We start from the raw sequence: 21,100 nt of genomic DNA on the forward strand, positions 1-21,100 counted from the left end.
TTCGTGGAAGTGTGAGGTATTCTCCTCTTCAATAGATTATTTCGCTACAGGTACAGTACACTGAACTACTAATAATGATGTGAAGGTGCTCTGTTCTCAAACTTGGCGTTAAATGTGTTATTGTTTTACCATGTTTTTAATATGTAAGTTTTAATATAGAATCATTGAATTAATAAGAAAAAAGATAATGTAACAGTCAAAGTTTAAGCTTGAGATTTGGAGTGCAAATCCCATCTACCAAATTGTGTATCCTAGTTTCTGTGAAACATCTTACAAATACCATTGTGTGGTTGACCAGAAAGGCTCATGTTCAAAAGGTTCTCAGATTTAGGAGGCTGTTTCATGTGACTAAATGCAGTAGGCTGAAGGCCACTGCTTTCTTCATGTAATCTAATGTATTATCTAGGTCTGAAATCTCTCAAGTCTGAACAGTATTTGTTTCTAGTCAGTTCCATTAGTCGTTGTTCTAATACATAGACTACAGAATTTGGGCTAATGCTTTACAAAGTGTACATCATGCTCAGGTTAATATCAATAAAGAACAGACAATTCCTTTGCCAAAAAAAAAAAAAAAAAAGCTTCTGCAGAGTAATTCAGCTTTATTCAGTGACCTAAGAGCTTCTTGGTATGAAAGGTTATTTCACCTATAAACATCTGCTTTTAATCTGCTTTTGCACTATGACTTCTTAAACCATACCATCATTTTTTTTGACTTTTCCTACTAGAGCTGTTCAGCTTTTATCAAAATTGGTAATATTGCACTGCTTTTTGCTACTCAGAAAAATGATAGTTTAAAGCAATGTTATAAAACACTTCATGAAATAACGTGTTTTTATTGCCTTGTTTTTGCAACTTGTTTTTGTTTACCTGTAAAATAGTCGATGGGACCAAGTAATACAGTGAAGTTCAGGATATGTTTGTTATTCTTTAAATTATATAACTCACTAAACTGCAGGCTACATTAAAGCCAAAAGCTCAGTATTACTAAGAGTTGGTTGATATTGCATATCCAAGAGAGAACTTTAATGGGTTATGTCTTCCCCTAAATAGCTAGTGTAATGATGAATTTGAAAGCTGATACTTTACTGGGAACATTACATGACTCTGTGTACTAGTTTCCTGTGTGTCAATTTTGCAGATCATAACTGCTACTGCAACAAATATTCAAATGCTTATTATTATGCAAAGATTTGCATTGCTCTCAAAACAGTGTATTCCCAGAAATAATGCTGTCGTTATTGTTAATTTTCTATTAATCTGGAGACAAAAACCCCATTTGTAAGTGTGATGTAGAATATACATATGAATAGATGGTGGCAGCTAAAGACGACCTATCTGATCTGTGAATTTCTGAACATGGGTTGGGAACATCAGTCATTAATGCCACTCAGCTAAGAAGTGAACGATTTTATGGAATTCTTTTTAGTCCCAGAGCACCAACTCCTGCATTTATTAGTTTCAATATGCAAAATCTAATACTATTCATCATCTCCAGTCAATGGCGGCGAAAAGAATTCTATGTGCTCCTTCTGTTGGTTACGCTGAAAGATTTGGTCACTGCCTTAATGTAACTGTGAGTTTCCAGACAGATATTACCCCTGGTTTCTTCTGTGGCAATTCTGCTCTCAGGCGGTATCTTTCCTTAGATTGCCATGGTGTATGTCTTCAGAAATCGTCAGTGCAAACAACTTGCATTCTTAGAAATTTGTGTAACAGAAGTATCTTTATTTTTACAAGTCATGAAATGTCTGTGTCCACCTCTATGTTGGTGTTTTCTATGGGTTTTTGAATACAGAAATCCTTAGGAATTCACTCAAAAGTTACAGATCTCCCTCCGATTGTCCAGTCATTCAATTCTCGAAGAGTTTGTGCCTTCGTACTGGCTCTGCCATCTGTTAGACTGGTGGTTTGTGGAACCCTGCACAAAGTTTTGCAAGCCTCCTGTGTTCTTCACTGCTGCAGCTGCATTTACTGTAAAGTTTGCATACTGAAGGAAGTTTTTACCAACTGGTAAATTTCATTACCTAAATTAGCAAGATTGACAAAGATGACAACATGAAGTGCTGAGGATAAGGCAAACTGTAAGGCCTCAGCTCTTCCACGTAGAACTCAGAGCTATAAATACCCTTAGGGAGGTGGCTGTGCCAAACAAACAAAACACCCCACAAAATACTGTTCTTGCTTATATATCATGTCCTTCATCTACAAAATGCAGTCTTCTCACAGCTCAGTCCCTGGACAGTGGGATCAGATGAGTTCTACTATTCCACTGAAGAGCAAAGACGTATGGATTAGTTTAAACCACAGTTGAAAAGGCTAAAGGAACTAATTTTGCTGAATAAACTTCATCCAGCTCTCAGCTTCTGTATTTTAGAACCTGGTTCATTAATGACTATGGTTTACCCTAATGCATAACTGTAAAGGTTTGTGACTCTGTATTACATTGAAATAGAGGAAATTCCGTTGAAACATAAGAAAGAAACTTTTTTACTGTCAGAGAGATTGAACATTAGGACAGGTTGTCCAGAGGTTGTGGAGTCTCCATCCTGGGAGATATTCAAGACCTGACTGGAAAAGGCGCTGAACAACCTGCTCTAGGTCTGCTGCAGCGTGATCAGATTGGGTCAGATGGTCCTTCCCAACCTCAGCAATTCCGTGATTTGGTAAGATGTCCAAAAGAAGGGATAGCATCATGATTCCAAGAGCCAAACATGCCTCATATGTGAATTACATCCCTCATGTAAGGCTGCTGTTACACTAAAAGGGTTTAAATATGTTCTCATTATCTTTGTGTGATTTTAGCCACGGGAGAAACAATCTTTCAGTTTTAAGTCATACTAATGAATACCCGGGGTAGGGGGAATGGCAGGTGTTTCCAAGGAAAATGGCCAAACATACATTTAGTCACTCATGAAACATTTAATTCAATGTATATAAAAAAGCTATAAATAATCAAGTTCCTTTTCTTTCTGGCATAATATTTGTAAGTAGCACTGAAAAGATTGCATACATCCAATGACATTAGTAATTGAATTAAAAACTTAAGAAAAGTTGTTCACTAAGAGAGAGGTGTGTGAGAAATTTATGGCATCTCTGCTTTCTCCCAGTGCTACCAGTTACAGAAATGTACTATGAATGCAGCAGAGATAACAAAAGAAGTAGAAAATTGTTGCTAGGAAAAAAAAAAAAAAGTGTATGACCACAGATCAAACAGCAAAGGAGGCTAAAATTGAAAGCTCAATGTGGCCTGGGGCTGCTGAACTCCCTGTTTTCAAATGCAAAGCAAATCCAAGCATAAGCTGTGTTAGCTGTAAAGAACTTGTACCCACTTTCTACATGAGGTTCTCTATTACATAGCAAAAAGTGACCTTTAAACTACCTTGACAGATAGCAGCTGAATAGAAAATTACAGTCATTAACAGGATATCTAGAGAGCAGACTATTGTAAAAAAATGATACTAAAAGGCAGATGTTAACAATTTGCAACCCCAAAAGACAGCTACAATAAAACCCTATATTTCTAGTGTTCTGAAAAATTGTTATTGAGATTCAGCATAACATACAAACAAAAGGTGGATATATTTTTCTGTCTCTAGAGCCAAGCATTACAGGGACCAGGATTTAGCATTACAAAGTCTAGAAAATATTCAGATTATTCAAACAAAAAGTGGGTATAAAAATGCAGTGATTTGCATCTGATGAAAATGAAGGTTCTAAATGAAATCAGTTTAATTTAGTCCAGTCCAGGTAATTCTGTTAGTTGAAAAATGTATTATGTTTAGATATTTAATATTTTTGAGCTTCTTAAAACCAATGCAAGACAAAACAAACTAACAAGCAAATAAAAAAAACTAGAAATCTAGACGGTAGTTGACCCAAAGAACAAAGCTAATTAACTTAAGCCTTTCTTTTTGAATTTCCATATCAACACAGACAAAATTTTCTTTATTAATGAACCTAGTCAAGGCTGGATTGTGCAGGTTTTTGTTCTGTGCATAAATTCAGGAGAACCATATCAGAATATGTTCACAAGTCAATTTATTTTATTGACCAGAAAAGAAATCACATATAATCATTCAGTGATAGTTTTACTATTAATTCATGTCACTTGATGGAGCACCTGGGAAGATGAAACTGAGCAATACTGAAACCTGTAAAGCCATAATATTTTTGGTCATTGAAATCTCATGTCAAAATTATTAACAGCAACAAAGTAGTGAATTTCAAACGGAGCAGAAAGTTTCAGATGGACAGTGAACTTCTTAGGCATTCATGGTCAGCCGGAACAGTAGCATGGAACAACAGCATGTATCTTCCTTTGCATGCCACCACAGATTTTTGGCACTTTCCTGTCAAAAAGATAATAAAAATTGTAAGGAACTCAGAGGAGCCCCAAGAAAGAGGAAACTGAAGACTGAAACTAATAAAGGAAAATTATAAGTATGCTATAAATACAAATTGCAAAACATGGCTATTTTATTTAGAATAAGGTTTACCATTAAAAAAAGAAAAAAGAAAAAGAAAAAGAAAAAAGAAAGTACTAAATTTAGCTTATACAAGTGTATGTTAGTGAAAAATAAAATCTGCATATGTGGAGAATGAAATTTAATGAGCTAGCTAAGTTTTTTCCTTTTCTTAGATATATCTCTTTTTTTGTTTCACAAGTTACTGAAAATACATACCAAAAGTCATAACTGATCTTCAAATGAGGAACTTTGTAAACACAATTTAATGTTAGAAGAAATGTTATGATTCTTGATATGAAAGACATTGTTCATCATAGAATTTGTTTTGTTAAAAAGTTTATTTTCATATAAATCGAAGCCATATATTTTCTTTCTTTCTGATTTGAGGCATCCCACTGTCTGTAAATATCCTTGAGTTGAGGCCTCTCCTCTTCTCCAGATGTTTCAGGAATGTAGTCATTCTATCTTTTTTTTTCTTTTTTTTTTTCTTCATCACTAATTGCTGTATCTTTTAAGGTAGATGGTTAAAAGTTAAGTGCTTGAGAGAATGTGACTGGACCATGTTAAATTAAGGCCAGCAAGGGCACAGGCTGGGACAGTAACTCATGTGTATGTTTCTGATCACTGACCCTGAACTTGCCTTATAGTCTTTGTCATAAATTATGATAGCCTGAAAAGAATTACAATGAAATATTGTTTTAGGGAGTGTCAGGCTTCCCTTTCAGTCTTAACAGACGCACTTGGAAGCAGAGTGGGTTTCCTTTGGATCCTCTCATTCCTCTAATATGAAGCTTTAAGCATTTCAATCTGGGACTTGTATCCCACCCATCTCCTTGTTCCTCTTAAGAGTTTCCCGAAACTTCCTGTCTCTTGCATTACTGCATCAAACAAACTGCAATTTACTGATTAGCTTGTTACTTTGTCCCTATCTTTTATAACACACGTGTTGACTAGACAGTTATCAAGATTTCATTAGTGTTTCTTTAACCACAGTATCTTAAAGAGTATTTCTCCAGAGGATCAGGTGATGACTTTGAGGAACGATGGAGGGGTTTCCCTGACCTCTCTGATACTGCACAAGCTTTGTTTAAAATGATGTGTTTATGTAAAGCTCAGACACATATCATACTCTTAATAATGTTTGGAAACTACTGGATTATAGTACCAATACTGACCAAAAGGAAAATAACAATATGCAGAAAATCTAAATGCAGGGATTTCTTCTTAGGGACTAAAGAAAAACTTCATGAAGGAAGTGAAAGAGTTGTTGGTTTCACGCTAATTTACACTCTACTTCTGATCACTGCATAGACTGAGTGTTTTTATGAGCTTCTCTGGCTGAAATAAGTTGCTGTCAGTTCCTGTTTTCACTACCACTAGTCAGCCCTTTTTAACAAAAATGAAATTTTGCCAATTTTATTTTCAGGCAACTTCCTGCTTTTTAATCATAAGTGGACTTACAGGCCTATGCTAACAAAAGGGGAAAATACTGTAGCTCCTTATTAACCTCTGCAAGCTGCTGGGGGGAATAACTGACCCAGCCTTCTCCCATTTTTGTTTACAGTCAGGGAAAAGAATTCTTGAAAGTTTTTGTGAACAGAAATCAGGCAAAAGGATGAGAATGAATTGAAGTAATCTGTTCTTTCTATTTTTTTATGTTTTAATTTTTATTTTTATTTTTTGAGGAGGAGTCAGGTATAGCTTTGAAGTATTTCATATGTCTTTTATATTTTTAAGATTATTTGTAACACTTATACATCATAAACATTTTTGAATAGCAATTAGTTCTGAATTATTTTCTGAAAAACATTACATGTAAATGAAGTTTTCATCAATTTTAGTGCATTTGATTCACTGTTGAATAGTCACTTTATTTTAAAATAAACAGTATATTAACAGAATGTAACATTATATTTATTATATTTATTATATTTATAATGAATAAAAATAGTTCAAATAAGTAGAGTCTGTGTAAACTAAGAACAAGTTGTATTCCACAGAAATAACAAGGTCCATTTTTCAATAAGAGCCTCTAGGAAGTATGAGATCTGCTTGAAATCAGTGGTTCTCTTGTTATTGGCATATATGTATGTCAGCAATTCTCACCCTGCAGGTCTGGCAATTTACTTCTCAAGTTTGAAAATGTGAATAATAATCTGTAACTAAGCAGGAAAACACAACAGAAATATGTAGGTGAGACAAGATTAGAATGTAGGTTCCAACTGACTTGTTATTTGTGCATTTTTTTTCCCTTTTCATCTGCCTGGTATAAGTATGATTAAAGGTCAGTACAAAAAAAATGTCTAGGTGACTTAGAGCTTGACTTGCACTTGAAAGCCGGATGGACCTGTGCTCCTAAATCAGTTACATCTGCCTGGGAATTCCACTGGAATCTATAAAGAATCCTTTAACTACACTACAAATTAAATGTAACCCTAGTTCCAAAGATAAATTTCACTGTGTAAATTAATTCTACAGTCTTGTTTTGTCTGTAGCTGGGCTAGACAGACTGGTAGAATGGCTTCAAGAGGTGTGAGTGTATTTTTTTAATAGATTATGCCATTTCTATCCCCATAGCAACAGTGCAGCCCTCATTCATATTAATTAGCTCTTAATTCAGAAGCTTTATGGCAACTTGAATGATAGCACATAAAATATAATTATTTTGTTATTGCCTTTGTCCATTATTTGTGCATTTCTATAAAGAGATGTTTAGGTTTTGATTTGGTGCATCATGGAAATAAAAAAGCTTTACATGTACATAAATTTACAATCCTGTTATTTAGGAGTTGTTGGGTTTTTTGTTGTTTGTTTTTGTTTCTCTCAGGTATGCTTTTTTGAGGAACTATCTGAGAGAAAACTGTTATGAAAGGGAAAAAAAATCTTACCCTCCTATTCCTCTTTTTCAAATAACCTTTTACAATTGTTTTCAATTGCTACTCCAACTTTACCAGACTCAGTAATTGCTGAGTTAGGTGCATGGACAGAATCTAAGAAAAACCAAACCAAACAAAAAACAAACAACAAAAAAAAAACACTGAGGATATTTAGTGTTCTGGTGAAACTGTGCAGAGTCTGAGTAATAAAGCATCTACCAAATCCTTCCATTTGATTCCTACATATAGGAAAGTCAAAGGGCAAATTTCCTACTGGAATATGTTGAATCAATTAATGTTTATGATGGAAACCAGGCAGGCAGGCCACTTGGTTACCTTCCAGACATTTACAGTGGGCAAACTGCCCAGGCCAAGTAGCCATTCACTGAGTGCTTTGATTCTGGATTGGAAGACTCTACAGGTTCCCCATCCTGAATACATCGACTTTCAGACTTGTGTCTGTGTTTTATTCCAGGCTGATAATTGACGTTTTTACTGTTCACTTGGAATGGACTGCATAACTGATAAAGTCTATTATTGTAAAACTCTACACAAATATATTAAATTTTATATTATGAAATCACTATAGAAGTATATGTAATGGAAGGAGAAAGGCTTTTGCTGTATGTGTGTATATATATAGTGCATATATATATTTATATAGACACTATGCCAAATAAACAATTTTATGTATATAAATGTTACGTATATATACATAAAACTTGTGTATTTAATATAAAAATTACCAATTCCAGTTAAAAGGGAGATCACCTAATTGACAGTTTAATGATACATACATTAACTACAAAGTGAAATTGAATGCCAGTTGTTACATTAACAGTGAGCAATAAGAATACAACTTACTGATTAGAATACAAATTTCTAAAGCATTCAATAAATAATGAGTAAAAAGAAAAATATGCAAAAACTGAAAATTTAAATGAGTATCAATAATATAAAATTGAAACACTAATCATATCATATAATTAGACCATTAAAGTACACCTTGACAAAATTAAAAGGAAACAATTCACCTTGCTAGAATGACACAGTCAAACTGATACGTGCCTGAGAAACAAAATTTTCATGTTCTGAAAAATGTAGTCATAGATCAGTATACATGGAATACAGATCTATCAATGCACAGTTTTTCTACAGGAAAAAAATACTTTACAAATGTCTATATTTTAATTTATTTGCATGTGTTTTGGTACCTGCTCTGTCCTCTGTGACCTATCAAGAGATGGACTCTTGTTATGACTTTACAGAATATCCCGGGGTTTTCAATATAATTAGAATTTTTGCTGTTACTGTGAATACAATTGATCAGATTTAAAGGAGTATATAGTTCCACAAAAATTACTTGGACATGAAAATGTATTACTTTAAATGAAGTAAAGTGCAAGGACTTAAAGCTGAATTCCACATCCTTACCAGAGTGGGAAGATATAAAAGCACTGAAGATTTATGACATGGCTCTCAGTGCTATACATTCATAAATTTATTGTAGACATACCTGTTTGAATGCTTGCTGATCCCCAGATATCTTCCATTTGGATTTTGGTCATAAATGAAGGGTTTTAAAAATCATGTGTCTGTAATAAAGACAGAAAATGATACAGCCAGAGCTTTAATTAATGTCTGGAGAATCTTGGAATGTCAGTCCTGTCTAACCCTAAATTGCAATGCTAATGCTAAAACCTCAGAATATACGTAAATTGCTAATATAGTGGTACCTATTGCAACAGTGAGCATGCTGTATTCATGTCTTAATTCAGAGTTAGTCTAACAGGTTGGCCTAGGTACTTGCTTCTCCCAGAGTTATAGGCTTTATTTCTTCTTTACTTTTGAAATGTAAGAAAACTTAGAAGGCTTAAAAATTAATAACTGTATTGTTCACTCTAGCTGCAGCAACAACATTGCTATCTCTGTATGAGCAAGGGCTAATCTATATTGCCTACTTAGCACTATTTATACCTGACATTCAAAGGAGGGGAGACCCGTAATGCAGGCAGATGTGTGTGGGAAGTGCAAAATCACGTACTAAAACCATGAATCTCAGTCTATACCCAGAATTAAATATTTTGTTTCTAAAGGTAGACAATGATGAATTTTAATTGGATTTTGATTTTTAGCTCTCTCAGAGCAACATTTTCCAGATTAATAACTGCTGTTCAACATCCAAGCAAGGCACTATGCCACTTTGAATACTTCATATGACCTCTCTGCAACTCAATTCATTGTCTTTAAAACTAATAAAATGCTTTAATTCTCATGGCATCTTTAACTCAAAGATCAGGCGTCTTAATTCAAGACTGTAGGCTGCCTGACAAAGCAGTACGGTATAGATGACAATAATAATGTACTTGATTATTTTCAGAATTTAAATTAGCTGAACAACTTTACTTAAATAGGAAGTAAAAAGACTGATTTGAAATAAGTTGAATAAATCTGTTCTTAACATATGAAATGCTCAAAATTGCCTACTTTCCTAAGAATCTAACCAGGATGCTCAAGAGGACCAGGGAATTACACCATTTTCTTTACTGAATATTCCAGGAACTTCTATCGTATACTGGACTAACTTCTCTCTTTCACAGCTCAGTTTCCTCCTCCTTTTGCCATTTGGCCCCTGGTTTATCAGTTCACCACCTAGACACAATAGAGCTAGGGGAGTCTTTCATCCCTCTCCTAGGTAGTTGTATTGTCCTAAGCAGCGCTGTTCACCATGTGTACAACTTGATAGTGTTCAGCTTTTACTGAAATGCATCTTTAAACAAATGAAGCATTAAAATAAATATTTTAAATATAAGAAATATTGTCTATTTGATTAAAATTCTGGTTAAATGCAACTACTTCAGTTGATCTGTCTATACAAAGGCACTGTCAGAAAAAAGAAGAAAAAAGTCTCTATTAAAATCTCTGGAGGTAATTCCATGTAATTGAGTCTTAAGCCTTTTCTAATCTATATGTAGCCACTGAACAGAAGCAGGGAAACTTAAAAGGCCGTACTGAGCTAGGACTCAGGAGACCTAAGGTAAAAACTTCACACATTTTCTCACTTCTTTATGCAGTGCAATAGGACTGGTGTAATAAGAAGTAACTCAACAAACCCTCGAGGAAACCAGTCCTACAGAAGTACTGCCAGAGAACTATTGGTATTGCAGTGCCCATGGCAGTTCAAAATTGAGATAACAAATGAGCTTAAAATTAAATTTAGACCATGCTTTTTCTAGTCTCTGAGTTTGTTAGCTGACTGTTCCTGGGCTGTAATCTGCTGCTGTCCTTCTGCATAGCATTGGGTACTTTCCCTCGCCAGTATGTGTTTATATTTCCACTGTCTGTTTTGACTTTTTTTTATTGCATTTCCTATGGGATTCAAACTCACTCTCATTGTACATGTGTTCTGTTCTATGCCTAGCCATGATTTCAGATGAAATGATAAATTACCACTTCACAGAATGAAAATGAGATTCATATAGCCATTGTGATTGAATACCAAACAACAGTGTGGAGGCTAAATATATTTGGATACCAAAACACTTCATTCACAAATACATCGATTTTACAGATTGCATGGCTTCCCTGTTCTGTGGTAGCAATGGTGTGGCCCAGGACAAACCAGGCAGATGAGCCTGTGTGACCCCAATGCAGGGTTCTGGGAGACCCTGGCCTCTGTTGGGGTCTATTGGGGTCTCTGGGTGTTGCAGAGGGGGGCTTGAACCCTGTTGGAGGGCTATGGGGTCCCCTTGCAGCCTCTCAGGTGCTCCTTTATCAGGGTTCTCTCTGGAGTCTCTAACCCAGTATTTCTTGGAGTCTCACGGAAAATTATTTTCCACAGTTACAGGATTGGGTAGTGAATAGTTCGTTTGTGACTGTTCAGATTATGCTGTTGTGAGCACTACCAACCTGTGTGTTAAGGGCATTTCTGGACACAGTTACACTTTTTGGTCATCAACAGGTTATTTGCATAGTTTGGCTATCTGTTTTCTTGATCACTCAAAACCTATTCAAGGGGCTGTTTTCATGTTTTCATAGTTCTGCTTAAAAGCTTGGTTAAAGTTCATCTACTGCAGCACTAACAGGTATGCTAATCAGGCCTAACTCTCCTACTAATGGCTACAATGGCTGAGCACAACTGAGATGGAGAGCTCTGGCATCTCTGCTTCCTCCCATGATTAAAGAGTCCATTTATTGTTCCCTCAGAGTATTTTGCTTGCCTTCTAGACAAAGGAAAAAGAAGCAAAAATAAAAGTAGTGTACACATTTAAAAATAGAACAGGTGGGAGGGACCGTGACAAAATCTTCACAGGAATATCTCTGTCCTTACTACAAATTCCTCAACTTAAAATGTGTCTAGGAAATTGCCTGCACTTTCAAGGAATTTCTGTCTGCTTTCTAGGAATGTCTCAGCTTTCCGGGAATTTCTCAGTCCTAGTATACCTTTCTAGGAATTTTTCTAGCTAGAAACTTTCCAGAAATTTCCCAGAGCTTTCCATTAGGTTTTGACTGATTTCTAGGAACTTTCCTTTTAAGAACAATAATAGGAATATTCTAGTGATCACTAGGATTTTTTCTATCCAGAACCTTTCTACAAATTTCTGATCATTTTCTAGTTCCTTAGTCCAGAACGTTTTCTAGGAATTTCCTTGTAATATCCAAGAATTTCTCACTACTTGCTAGGAATTCTGTCTAGGATTATTCTAGGTCTTCCCCAGTGCTTTTCAGGAATTTCTCAGAACCTTCCTAGGAATTGCACCTTGCTTTCTAGGAATTTACCGCTACTTTCTAGCAATTACAAATTCTAGAACCTTTCTAAACATGGTTGAGCATTTTTTTTTAGGAAATTTTCAATGCTTTCTGAAATTTCACTAATCTGAAAACTCTAAAGGACATTCAGTGTGCTTTCTAGGAATTTTTATGCAATTTCTAGGAATTTCCCACCACATTTGAGAAATGTTTAACTTCTTTCTAGGAGTTTTTCTGTTTGTAACCATTCTAAGAATTCCCTAGTGCTTTCTAAATGTTTTCCTATGCTCTCCCAGAATCCCTTGATATTGAAACTTTCTAGGAAATTTCCAACTTTTTCTAGGATTTTCCCTGGTATGTTTCCTTCCATGAACTCTTCTGTTTAGAGCCTTTCTAGGAGTTTTGCAATCTAGAAAGGTTCTCAGGGCAAAGGCATAAGGAACTAGAAAAAAAAAGGTTCTGCATAGTTATATTTACAAAATTATGTGTGGCTGGCCAGAAAGAAGCAAGCTAAAGAAAAATAAAATAGGCTGTGAGTTACAGTAGCTCACAGTAGCAATTCAGGTCACAGAACTTTCACCTGCACTAGCTATATAATATACCTGCCAAATACATGCTACTTGGAGGCAAGTTTCAGTATCAGACTGATTAAATTAACACCTCTGCACAACAGTGCCATATGATGGCAGACTTTGTAACAGAGCAAACTGATTTATGGTTGACTCAATTTTAATGATCAGACTCAGAATTATTGTTCTTGAGTAAGTTTCATATCTGTTGTGGCAGAGACACCTGTTATTTAATTCTGCTGGCTGTAAATTAATTAAATAGATTGTTTCTAAATTAAAAAAAAATAATAAAAATAATAATAATTTATTTCCTGGATACTTTTTACCTTGTTCCTAGCCTATAGATATATTTTAAGACATATTTAGGAAGAAGTAATTTCACTATATTTCATCATCCTTTGTCCGGTGCCCATGGAGATTTTCTGGATTTATAGACAGAGACATAAACTTTGTCAAGTAATAGTATACCTGCTAAAGCCAAATACTATTCATTTCAAAATTTAGTTGAAATAATTCCTTACTGCAAATACTTTACATTTCCAGAGTATTCCGTCCCCAAAGAACCTACAAGTGCTTTATAAATTCTGGCTTTGAGAATCCAAACAAAGTATTGGGCATCCTTGGGATATCACTCCACACTTCCTCATTCAGTGAGCAGATTTTTATGTGGTTCAGTAAACACAAGGAACCATGTACATACATGCTGTGATGTAGGATCCAAATGCCATTTCCTATCCAGGCTCATGCAGTAGATATGCAGCACCTTTGAGGACTGAGTTTGCTCAATGTCATACCTCTTATGAAGAGGGTTAGAAATATTATCTTCTGGACACAAATACCTAGGCATTAAGGTAGTTCTAGTGAACCTAAAGAGGTCACACAGAAAACAAAGCACAGGTGAAGAAGAAACGTCCTAGATCTTATTTTTGCTGCTTAGTTTTTCAGTATAGGAAAAGCAGATATTTAGAAAGACAGAAGGCTGACTTCTCCAGTTGTTTCAGTAAAAAAATTATGTAGGGGCTCCAGAAGACTAATAAGAATTCCTCACTGCAAACTTGTTAAGGTGTAGGACTTCAGCCATAAAGTAAGCTTTGAATCTGTTGACTTAGCTGTGTACATAAAGATTAGTGAAACAGTTGAGAGGTGAATCTACCTATCTATACAGCTTCTTGGATCAGCTCATTCTCAGTCCAATTGCTAAGTGCTTGGTAGAAAATATTGCTTAACGGCACTAACACCTACTGTTTTTTGTTTAGCATGGTGGTATGTATTGCCTCCATTTGAAAGGGTGATAGCAACAACCAAGGTCTTTCAGTATTAGCAGCTTGTGCCAGACAACTAAAAATAATCACCATCATATATTCCTCTAAAATATATTTTTTAAAAAAATCAAATAAAATTATATTGCTTGAAAATAGAGAGTCTTTAAAGTAGCAGTCCTTTAAAAATACAATAGTTCAGACTCATCTGAGATTTCATGGGTCCTGTAATAATGCAGCTGTTTTCCTCAGGGTGTTCTCACTAATTCATAAAAAAAAATGTACTTGTTATGAGCATTCTGAAACCCCAAGGAAAGCAGCTGTGTTTTTGATGAACTGGGCCACATTTTCAACACCTCTAGCAAAAGAGACATTTATAGAGGAATTCTGTGCATTATATATCCATGAGCAACATTTTTTTTTTACAGTAACGACATATAGTGCTCTTTGCAGAAATTTACACAGCAAAACAGCCCAACTGAACATTGAGTTGAGCTGCAATATGAAATTAAAAACATGACCTCCAGCAGAAGACTTGCCCTAAACTCAAAACACGCCACCCAGACTGAACTTGAAGACAACTAAGGAAATTAATGATTATATAGACATGTTAGATGTTAACTTTGTACGTTAAATTCAGACTTTTTAAATTCTTTTCAATTTTTGTTTGCTTTTAATGCATTCCTGAAGTTACAAAAATGTAAGGAATGAGTGATAGTAGGCGATCTTGGTAAACATGCTTTCTAGAACATTAGTAAAATATATAGTCAGGACAAACCAGAAACTTTTATGCTTCCTATGTTACCCATTCTCCCCAAAGGATTATTTTCTTATTTGTTCTCTCAGTCCAAAAGTCGTTATAGCCCCAAATTGCATAATTTTTGCAGTTTTCAGTTTTATACAAGTTTCATAGATATTTTAGTCTGTTCATATTTATATGATAACTTTTTTTCCTACATCCACTCAACCAATATTGTCTCCTTCAGATTTTTTGAAACTTTTCATTTGTCCTTTAAGTATGACATGCTATACAGGTCCATTCTTCATGTATTAAAACCATCTTTCTCAAGTATCTTTCAATAGTATAATTTTTCATCACAGCAATTTTCCTATCATTTTTAAAGTTTATTTTTTCAGTTTTTAAATCGTTTCATACTCAGACAACCCAGCTGAAGTGAGTGTCTTTCATTCACTGACTTCCCTCAGTCTACTATTGCACCCTGTATTATAATATTAGCATGGGAATTACTTAGATAAACATACTATCATTTCCTATTGAAATGTCTTTACTTCTAAATGTTGCTAAGTTTTCCAAGTGAACAGTAGCTAATCTATTTCTTCTTTTTATGTCATCCTTTTAATGCCTTATTCTTTGATCTGAGTCCCTCAGGATATACTTGCTCCATGTCCTTTTCTTTGATCTTTATCTCTTTCCTTTATTGTATTTGGCTTTCTTAGTTACATCTCCTACATCTCTTTTTTGCTATCCTTCACCTTAAGGTTGCCACCCCATTGCAATGCTTCATCCGTCAACTATCTGCACCAGCTTTCATTTCTTTTTTTGCGGGGGAAGGGACGTGGCTTTCAGGATAGCACTTATCTCATGTCTCTTTTGATCCCAGTCTATTCAACAGACAGTCTGTTCAATGTTGTTTTGTAGTTTGTTCATTTTTTTCCCTGAGATGTCTTAGTTTTCTATGCAACTTAATTATATTCACTGATATTTGTGATATTTGACTCTTCTATTTTTTTCTTTTTTTTTTTTTTTGGGGGGTGGGGGAGGGGGTTGCTCTTAGCTTCTTAGCCTTGGTGCCAGAACATGCTTAGGTTCCATCCTAACTAAACTCAGGAATGTGAATAATTATCTGTTCACCTGAAGTGAACCATAATCTGTTTTTTCTCATCAAATGATAAATAAGTCCACTTCATTTACATTTGTTCAAGACACAATCATTATCACCAGATCATTCCCTAAGCAGGAATTTGGTTGATTTTACACATTTTCATTTTAAGAATAGTTTCCAAAAATTTGATGTTTCATAGAATAACAGACTTAAAATTTAGTTTCTATTCCTGTTTATTAATCTCCCAGATTCCTGAATGTAAAATGTGTGCATGAGAATGTAAAATGTATGCATGAGAATAGGAAATGAAGACTTTTGTAACTTGAAACATTAAGAACGATAGACGGGTGATCTGCTGAGACTGGGACTGTTACTAGCTATGTGTCGGTGAGCAGAAAACTAAAATAAAGCATAAGAAGCCTGCATCTTCCAGTTCTAAGCACAAGTGGATGCCAGAATACTGGCATTGTTACATGTGATCCATGTGATAAAGCCATGTGATAAAGCTTAGATATTATGGGCCAGTTATAAGAAAGAGCATCCTCTAAGACACTAACAAAATATGAAATGCACATATTTCAGAACCCCATTTTTCATTTCTTTTTATGGACAAGTGCATGGAACTCAATGACCAGAGGAGAGAGACCAGCAGACAATTTAAGTATCAAGGCTCATGTCCACAGCTGGTCTAAACTTGTGCATCTCTGCTCAAATCAGTAAATTTACAGTAACATGAAATATCCTAAAATATGTCCAGGAAATATAATCCTGGCATTTGAATCAATTCTGCAAAAGTACAATAAAAATGATGCTTTCCCTTAATCGGTCTGTATTGGTTTAACAAGAATAAATTTAGACAATGAGATGAGAATGTTTTTCTGAAATTTTGCATGTGTAAACACAGTCAAATGCACTTACATGTCAGGTCCCTGTGTAAACAAAGCTATGGAAATGAAGGTTTAGAGGACAAATCTCACCAATTTATATCTACTTTTATTTCATCAAGTTCATTAAAAGGAGAAAACTAGGAATATTAAAACTTTAAGGTCAGATCCAGTAAATCAGTGAGCTATATAAATGGCTTATTGCAAAGCATGGTATAAGTCAGTGGAGAGATTTCCATTAACTTCAAAAGAACTTGGATTAGACTCGAGTGTATTAAAGGCTATACAGCCAAAAATGTGTGCAAGTGAAAATCAATGCAGACTTGTGAAGTATTGTGGATGTGCTTGCAGTTTCCTCGTGTTAGTCTTGACAGCAGTTAGTCCTCAAATGTGTTTCTCTAATTCACTAAATAATTTATGAATCAAGGTTTAAGACTTCTCAGCTACAATTAATGATGTTTTTAATGACTGATATTTTAATATTTGTCTAGGCCAGGCATCTCTCCAGTAAGGTAGAGATCATAGCAAATGGAAATATAGTAAATGATTAATTAAGAGTGGGGAAAAAAAAAAAAAAAAAGCAAGCTTTAGAACACCTACCATTTTCTTCTATCCACCCCCAAGTGGTCTTGTTGTCAAATAGGAAGCAGCATTGGGGAAGCAGTGTAGACTCAGAATACTTCACACCAAAGACCAAATGATAAAAAAACTCTAAACTGAGTAGATTGTCACATTTACATTGTCCAAGGAGCTCCTCCATATACTCTTTCAGTAATTTAAAGTATCTTTTCATTAAAAACTTTTTCTTTTAATGGGAAACACTTAATGTTTTAATGGGCAGTGAAAAGTGAGTGCAGTCTTTATTTGCTTGTCAGAAAGCTACATTCCACTTACCATGGATGTAATATAGTGCTCTGATGCTTATGGTTACATAAATATATCTTTTATTACATTATTCCAGTAGATTTTACAATGCTGAAGATTGATGCAAGAAAACTGGAAGAGAACATATAGCAGATTTCCCTTATAAAAGAAATATCAAACAGTTAAATAGGATGAGAAGGGGATGAAAATAAATTAGTGTTCACGTTATCTGTTGAACACTGAGTCAGTCCTGTGAACTGACTTACGCAGTGGAAGGAAAGACAGGAGATGATCATTAAATCCAAGTGTGTTTCATATTGTGTCTGTTTAAGAAAGTAGAATTAAGTTTCCTAAATTTTACTGATTCATCTTCCATTCTTAACCAGTATTTTCTAACATGTTGCAGTGCTGGACACTTTACAGTGTGACTGGCATTACTGTTTATAATCACATTATAATGCCAGGCATCATAGATATTTCTTCCTTGTGTTATCTCTGTGAAGAATATGATCTTCTGAAACAAATGTACCAAAGTGTAAAGCACTTTGATTTATGACCTCAGCAACGTACAGACTAGGAAATTAGTCAGGAAAAGCTTGTGAGACTGTTTGGTAATTTTGATGATAGAGATCGGGGTTTTACAGGCTGTATCTGCACTTAAATGTTGAGGAAGAGAAGAGCACAGTGATTCCTGCCCTGCGGGGATGACAGCAGTGGGTACTCAGGTCATCTCCCCAAACTGATCTCAGCAGAAGCTTCTGCAGAGCATCAACCTGGAAACTGGGAAGCAGTCCTGGTTACTGTTGCATTAAAGTAGTTGATATGAACCAAAGTATATGAAAAGGAGAGTGTAACTGCCAGTTACCCAATTGTTTTCGTTGGGAAATCAGGTAATGGATCAGGCTTGACTGACTGCCCGTATGTACACTGGTTTGGTTCCGTGGCTACACAACAAATACTTAAATTCATAGCAACTCATGAATTTCCCAAAATCTACCATTCCAGAAAGGAATGGTCACACAGGCATATTAAATAGGAATCTCAGAAAGTAAAGGATAATTATAAAAATACACCTCTGTAAACTGTGCTGACAGAATTCAGTGGACTTTCTGCACAAAGCCTGTTGAGTTGGTGTGTTTGTCAGGATGGGCTTATAGAGGTAGTTGAATTGCCAATGTGCTTCCTCAATGCCTTGTGTCTTCTGCTGCATTTGAAGGGCCTATGCTAGTGTGGCGAGTTGACCCTGATAATATGTGTGTTTATAGACAGTATGATACTCTTCTGGTGAAGTGTCACTGGGCACAGCATATGTCAGAAAAAAAAATGTTCTTTTATTTACACAGAACAAAGCATTTTAACCTTGAGGCTGAGAGATATGTAACCCATATGCAGTCCTGCACACCTTCAATATAATCCCTTTTCTTGGAGTTATGGCCTTATTAATGATAAGATACACTTGATTTGAAACAAAACAAGCAGCAACAAAAACGGAGAGATCTACCATGCCTGTATGTGTGACAAAGTTGGGAACAGGTTCTGAAAATAAAATAATAATAATAAAGAGAACTCTTTGCTTTGTACCTTAGCAGTGTAAGGCAATATATGAACAAAATGTCTTATAAACATTCAGTTATTAGTATCAGATGATAGCTGTCTCTGATTTTACAAATAATTTTTAGAAAAGTTCTTCAGAGAAGGTAGCTAGCTGTACATCCTGTCTCACTGTACATCTACTTACTGTTCTAATAAACCCATTGCTTTCCAGTACATCTGAAAACTGCAATCCTTCTATGTTATAAGGTCCTACTGGGACTTAAAGGGGGCCCACATGAAAACGAGAGGGACTCTTTCTCAGGAAATGTAGTGATAGGACAAGGAATAATGGCTTTAAACAAAAAAAGGGCAGACTTAGATTAGATATTAGGAAGAAATCCTTCTCTGTGAGGGTGGTGAGGCCCTGGAACAGGTTGCCCAGAGAAGCTGTGGATGTCCCATCCCTGGAAGTGTTTAAGGCCAGGCTGGATGGGGCTTTGAGCAACCTGGTCTAGTGGAAGGTGTCCTTGTCCATGGCAGGGGGGCTGGAGTTAGATGATCTTTAAAGTCCCTTCCAATCTAAACTATTCTGTGATTCTATAACAGCCTTCATAGTGTCATGGTTGTGTGGGTTTTTCAGGTATATACACAGAGAATGTGTATCAGTGTTTGCATGTATATTTTTATGAAGGATGACTGTGGAATAGCTAATTAGATTCCAGTAATATTTTTTAAAACTATAAAATTACCTTGAAATGACAGTATTTTTTATGTTCCTCTGAAATCTGTATCACTGACATTTCAAGGACAGTGTAAATTATTCAAAAGAAATTCCAGCACTCAGATTTAGGATTATACTCACAATTTTCATAACAATTAAACATGCAAACTTATCATGTTTTGTTTATAGAATACATTTTTAATATATATTAAATACAATCTATTTCATCTGAGTAAATATATACCATTTTAAAACATTAATTTCCACTTTGTTTGTACCAATACTTTTCATTATTTAATAGACCATTTTTTGCTTGCAAAGAAATTGAAGTCAGACAAACAAGCAAGTTATATTTCAGACTTACAGACTTGTACAATATGGGGCAGCATCTTGCTTTTCTGACTTCAGAGGATTAAAAAAAAACTTGATTTATATATTAATCAGCAAATGGGTTTGATAAAATCAATTCTGTAATGTTATCCTGAAGAACCTGACAATATTAAGTTGAAAATTTGTCATCAACAAAGTTGTGCTATGACCAGGTATGGGTTAAATAATAAGCTTTTTCCATTAAAACATTTGTTTTAATTAAACAATTGTTTCCTCCTTCAAATAAACCAGCTACCAAGTTCAGCAACATTTTATTAAAGCTACTTTATAAATATTCATATTTATGGAATCATATATTGTATTTCAATATCAGAAAACCATTTAGTTTGAATTCTGCAATTTTATCAGAAGGAAGGAGGATTATGAAGATTGTGGTTTTTGGAGTTGTTACTGGTAGTTGAAATGTGTAGTGCTACCAATGGTTGTCATAGTATAGAAGGAGAAAGAGGAAAAATTGACAGTCTTGTATTTATAATACATTCAATTCATAAGTCTAAACTTGGATCTACTAAATATTTTTAAAAATACAAAATCTGAAAGATATGAGCATCTCTTACTATTATTTAGTGATGAAACATACCAAAATATGCATATAGAACTCACCAAAATATATGGAAGAATAAGCAGATTTTCAGTTTGCTTGCATACAGCAATAAAATATTTTATATACATATAAAATCTATGCTTCTATAATTAAGCAGGATTTTGTAAGAGGAGAAATAAGTTAGGTAAAGAGTGTAAAATAAAGTTCTGTTACTGTTTTAAAAAGTGAACATATGAAATGACAGATAATTAAAACAATTTTAACTTCCTACAAGAGCATCAAGGTTCTTCATGTAAATATAAACCTAGCAAATACTTTGTGAGCATTTAATAAAAATTGCAACTGCAACAAAGCAACATCTGTCATCTGGAGTTTCTAACCTGCTGATCAGTAGCAAGTGA

At 34.8% G+C, this 21,100-nt stretch overlaps 1 protein-coding gene and 1 long non-coding RNA gene across 17 annotated transcripts in view; one reads left to right on the forward strand and one right to left on the reverse strand.

Moving 5' to 3' along the window:
- Positions 1–21,100, forward strand: part of LOC308199825 (uncharacterized protein) — a 605,136-nt gene that overhangs the window by 500,086 nt on the left and 83,950 nt on the right. Inside the window, exon 3 of one of the 13 annotated variants that reach the window (XR_013954994.1) lies at positions 1,796–4,607. The exons of the other annotated variants lie outside the window; for them this stretch is intronic. The gene's annotated coding sequence lies outside the window, so the exon portion shown is untranslated. Of the gene's footprint in view, positions 1–1,795; positions 4,608–21,100 lie in introns of those variants that run through there. 13 annotated transcript variants of the gene reach the window in all.
- On the reverse strand, positions 4,213–20,708 carry LOC308199829. 4 transcript variants are annotated; one of them, XR_013954998.1, is made up of 4 exons: positions 17,542–20,708; positions 13,361–13,499; positions 8,859–8,937; positions 4,213–4,349 (listed from the first exon to the last, which is right to left on the reverse strand). It is a non-coding gene; the product is annotated as an uncharacterized lncRNA (long non-coding RNA). The 4 variants fall into 4 exon arrangements; XR_013954997.1 differs by lacking the exon at positions 13,361–13,499; XR_013954999.1 differs by lacking the exons at positions 13,361–13,499; positions 17,542–20,708 and adding an exon at positions 17,248–17,515.

Source organism: Anser brachyrhynchus (assembly GCF_964034855.1).
Source record: "Anser brachyrhynchus genome assembly, chromosome: 9".
In the NCBI taxonomy this organism is placed as follows: Eukaryota; Metazoa; Chordata; class Aves; order Anseriformes; family Anatidae; genus Anser; species Anser brachyrhynchus.